Source organism: Capsicum annuum, chromosome 7, assembly GCF_002878395.1.
Source record: "Capsicum annuum cultivar UCD-10X-F1 chromosome 7, UCD10Xv1.1, whole genome shotgun sequence".
NCBI lineage: Eukaryota > Viridiplantae > Streptophyta > Magnoliopsida > Solanales > Solanaceae > Capsicum > Capsicum annuum.
In genome coordinates this window covers 153,974,637-153,980,402 of record NC_061117.1, presented here as the reverse complement: position 1 = coordinate 153,980,402, position 5,766 = coordinate 153,974,637, and positions in this window count along the sequence as shown.

Genomic DNA, 5,766 nt, shown 5'->3' with positions numbered 1-5,766 from the left:
CTTTTTAAGTTTGGCAGTCCCTTTATCCTTGATTATTAAGAGATTTTTCTCTTCACTTTTGGTTTGTGAGTAAAGGGATCAAGCTATTTAAGAGATATACATTAAGGGAATAAACTACCACCGAAATTAAGGTATGGCTACTATCCATTTTTGCCCTTTTCCTATATACATGTCTTAGTAGAGGATTGTGTATATATTGTTGTTAAGAACTCAAGGGATGGTGAGTTCAATTTTTGGTTGCCATATTAAGGGATATTTGGGGATGTTTTAGATCTGTTTTATGTATTTATGTTGGGGGCTGCTTGGTTGACGTTGGGGAAAAGGTGTGAATAATCTCTATTGAAAGGTAGAAGAATGGTATAATAGTACACCATCGAATTGAATGTCGCATAAGTTTACTACCCACATCACTTGATATACTATTTTAAGAAGTACAATAAAGAAGAATTTGTCAAGGGGATCTTATAAGAAGTTACATTGCGTGTGAATGTAATTGGAGAAGAACGAGGTTGAGAGAATACCCTTGGATTAATTGATTGTGGGTTACTACCCGGTTACTATTTTAGTAAGTTTAAATGGCGTGAATATGTTAATTAGCTACTAATACTAGTCTTATGCTATTATAGATTAGTAATCTAAAAGGGAAGACGTTAAGCAAAAGTGTGATCAGTTGTACATTAAGGTATGTATGATTCATCGATCCTATACTCTTTGGCATGAATCGGCATGAATCTAAATCCTTTATTACAAAGTAAGCTTCCTAAGCGTTCTTCCTTTCAAGTTATGCATAATTGTAGCATACAACCTCTATGGTGGCTAACAACCTTATTCTAACTTGTTAGGTTGTTAAAGTACCTAAAGATGTGTTTGTTAATAGATCTGTCCATTTTTCCTTCTAAATACTAGTGTGATATGGGTTCTTTAAGAACTAAGCCTTACGAGTTGTTCTCTTAGTCAACATAAAGCATGGTGTTAGTTAATCTCCTATGTGTTATATTTCTATTATTGTTGTATTCTACCTCATTGCTACTGCATCTAGTGCATATTTGCATACTTTTTGCTACTGGTCCAAAGTTCTAAATCTAATATATGACCACCAAAACAACAACTTTAAAAATAAAAAGAATGATTTGAAGTGATTCTATATATATTTTTGGGTGGTATCCCAGGGGTGGAAAAAACACCTAGCATGGGTCGATCCCAGCATTACGGATGGAATCTCAGGGGCGAAAGAAAAGCCTAGCATGGGTTGATCCCGATTTGTGTACTTATGAGTAATGTATCCCAGGGGTTAAAATGCCTAGCATAGGTCATCCTCTTTTATCACTGATCAACTGGTCATTTGTATATGTCTTATAATCTTATAAAGTAAAGTAGAAGAAAGAAAAGTAAAGGATGTAATGTACATGATCCCATAAGTACAAGCAAAGTTGGTATTCTATCCTTATATTTATAGTTATTTATTGATAATTGATTTTGTTGAGCATGAAGTGACTATAAATAAGAGGCTTACCTAAGTCCATGTGTCTTTTAGAGGCTTTGCAGACTAATTTGAAGTTAAGTGTGGTAGTATTGTATTCTTTTAACATTATGGCCCCAATGGCCAAGTCTTGTATATGTAGGTTTGGACTTACTTATGTAGTTTGTTTTATCAATCCATTATATCCATACTAGCAGAATCTTTGAATGCCATAGTTACATGCATAAAAAGTACAGGGTTACGAGTTGGTTCTCCCAAAATGGGTGCCTGTCCGCCCCAACGGAATTTGGGGCGTGATTCAAAGATAGCCAACCCTCTTTGAAGGGTTCTTGTGAATAAGGTGAAATTTGAGTTTAGGGAAGCATGCTTGAAGGATTTTGAATGTCTGAAATAGAAGTTAATGACTACTCCTATCATTGTATCTCCAGACTGATCTTTTCCTTTTAAAATCATGTATGATGCAAGTGATTTGGTCTTAGGGGCTGTACTAGGTCAACAAAAAGAGAAGATCTTTCATCCCATCTACTATGCTATCAAGGCACTAGATCCTACTCAAACGATCTATGTTGTGACAGAACAAGATTTTTTGGTAGTGGTTGTTGCCTTTGAGATGTTTAGGTCTTATTTGATTTGTACTAAGGTGAATGTGCACCCTAATCACGGTGAAAAAGGATGTGAAGTCTAGACTAATTCGGTAGGTGATGTTGTTGCAAGAATTTGATTTCGAGGTCAAGGACAAAAAATACACTGAGAATCAAGTTGTAGATCATTTGTCTCGACTAGAGGAGGAAGCTATATAGAATGTTGAAGATGGGCTTGAGATTGATGATAGTTTTCCAAATAAGAAAATACTTGCAATTTCTCAAGATATAATTCCATGGTTTAGAGACTACAAAGATTATCTAGCAAATGATCTAATCCTAGAAGATCTTTTCTTTCAGTAGAAAGAGGTTTATGCATGAGGTTAGGAAATTTTTCTGGGATGCAGACGGGATTATTGGTAGATGCATACCTGAGGTAGAGATGATGAGCATACTTGAGGCTTGTCATTCTTCTCCAGTTGGGGTCCATCATGGTGGAACCCGCACAACCCACAAGATCTTGCAATATGGGTATTACTGGCCAACAATCTACGAAGATGCTCATGATTTTTCTTCTACTTGTGATCAATGTCAACGATAAGGTAATATCTCTAAACTCCATGAACTTCCTATGACTCCTATTTTAGAATTAGAATTGTTTGATGTATGGGGTATAGATTTCATGGGACCTTTTATGAGTTTATTTGGCATGAAGTACATTTTAGTGGCTGTGGATTATGTTTCAAAATGGGTGGAAGCAGTTGCGCTTCCTAACAATGAAACATGTAGTGTCACTACATTCTCGAAAAAAATATCTTTTCTCGAATTAGCATGCCCCATGCTACAATTAGTGATGAAGGGTCATATTTTTGTAATCGTTTATTTAGAGGTATGCTAGAAGTATGGAGTGAAACACAAGGTGGCAATACCTTATCATCCACAGACTAGTGGATAGTTAGAAGTGTAATAAATAAATTAAGTCTATCTTGTCGAAGATAGTAAATGCCAATAGGGCTGATTTGTCATAAAAATTAGACGATGCATTATGAGCTTATCGGACAATATTCAAGACTCTAATAGGTGCTTCACCTTATTAGCTAGTGTACTTGACTATTGAGCTCAAACATAAAGTACTATGGGCCTTAAAGATGCAGCCAAGTCAACGATGAAGAGTATTGACACACCTCGAACTTCGGGCGATATCATATGGGCACCTCAAGTACACATGTGCCAGAGTTTGCCCCGTAACCCAACCTAAATACCTCATCAATATATAGGATTCGAAGGAACCCCAACTCACAAGTAAAGGTAGTGGAAACAACAACAACAAAGTTCATAGCTTAGATATGTCTATACATTTCATTAGGTTCATCAAACTAAACAATAAACCTTAGTCCACAGCCATTCATAATTCCTCTATACAAAATCAATGTCAGTAAAAGTATATGTTAGAATAAGCCCTCAAAAATAGCCATACCAATCCAAAAGAGACTAAGTGTAAAGATAAGAGACCAAGAGATAAATGTGTTTCGGAGAAAGTAATATCATCACTTCAAGTCAATGCACGATCCACTTTAATCACCTTATCACTGTGCGGGAAAAAAAGAAGAAGCTCTAGGCCCTACGTCGCATGGGGGCGTAGCATCCAGGAACTGTCAGCGATTGGAACGCTAGCATGTAACTCAAGGATAATGAGAAAATAATACATTTATTCAAATCCATGTCAATTTATCATAGGCGATCATATTCACATAAGAATAGGAATATTGAAGACATATATATGTATAGTGACACAACAAGTCAAATTGTGAAAAAAGTCATAACATGCATTTATGATACATTTATTCATGAGACATGGGGTGAAGGACTACTAACCCTCCGCCCTTATATCTTAGAAACATAGGATCCTTTATGCTACAATAGGCAAGGGTACATGAGCCTCGAGCAGACACATCTTAAATGGTAATTGGATTTGGACCACAAACCAACATGCCTTATATGGTAACCAAACTTAGACTACAAACCAACACACCATATATGGTAAGCGAACTTGGACCACAAACACACATGCCTTATATGGTAAGCGTACTTGGACCACAAACCAACATGCCGTGTATGGTAAGAGGACTTAGACAAAAAACTAACATGCCTTATATGGTAAGAGAAATTAGACCGTAAACTAATATGCCGTATTTGGTAAGCGGGCTTGGACGAGAAACCAACACGCTTTATATGGTAAGTAATATTGGACCACAAACCAACACACCATATATGGTAAGCAGTCTTGGACCACAAACCAATACGTCATAATGGTAAGCGGGCTTGGACCACAAACCAACACATTTTATATGGTAAGCGAACTAGGACCACAAACCGACACGCCTTATATGACAAGCAAACTTGGACCATAAACCAACACGCCGTATATGGTAAGTGGATTTGGACCATAAACCAATATGCCTTATATCATAAGTGGACTTGGACCACAAACCAATACATCTCTATGCACATACTAGCACTATTAATACATCACATAGAAATTTAACCCATCTCGAGGCTTTCAAGCCATCGAGGCTACACATCGATACCCTGGCCCATCACATGATTCATACCAGCTCATTTGGCCATTGATCACATGGCTAGGCCCAAGTCCTCAGTTCATAACACAATGCAAGTTTATTCATGGTCATTAATACTCCTACCAATAATAATTCATACTTATTAATCCTACATGCACTTTTTATTCAAACACAATTCGAGTTCATACTTTAAGGACTATGACCATTTAGTCGACCAATCATCAAGGATATGCATTTAGTTATAATGTGGCCAACAAGGCCTTTACTAACTATTTTCCAAACATTCACATGCATTCAATTCCACACATAAGGGCTTTAACACATTTAACCAAATTCAACACTTTACATGATCATATGGTTTTCATGGGGGCCTTCATTGATCCACCATTTTAATAGGCCAATGCCTTCATTCATTTCATCACACAATCCAAGTTATGATCATCATGACCCACACAAACTATTCACCTTTAATTAGAAATGTTAAATCATATTTTTACCCCCGTTTGGTTTAATACACAACGTAAGCTCATTATCTTACCTAAGGTTTCACCCTCTCAGTAACCATTAATCGATAAGGTTGTCAATTTAATAATACAAGGCTTACAATATCTTTTACAACATAATTTATCAATAATTCATACTTATTTGGGCCATTGCCTTAACTCAATACACTATCAACATATAACTTGTCATTTCACTTACATTTTCACAAACACCTTGTGAGCATGCCTCTAACAAGGTTATTTTCATGGTAGAAATCATCAAGATTAGGGTTACTCAAAACCCTCATGTTAAAAAACACACAACAAGAACCCACATATACAATATACCATCAATATCATATATCAACACAAGTATAAGAAGGAATCATCATTATTCATTGTTAGATAGTGAAACCCTTTTTCATTTGATTCAGAACTACCATGTACGCTTACTAATTTAAGTGTGAAAATACATGGTTTTAAAGTTATTTAAAGAGGGGAATATATATATGCCTTAATTAACTTAAAACACCAACAAACTTGACCTCTTTCTTTACACTAGATGAACACCTCCAAACCCTAGCCCCAACTCTTGCTTTGAGAGCCTTTAGAGTGTTTAGGATATTTAAGTATTGAAAAGTAAA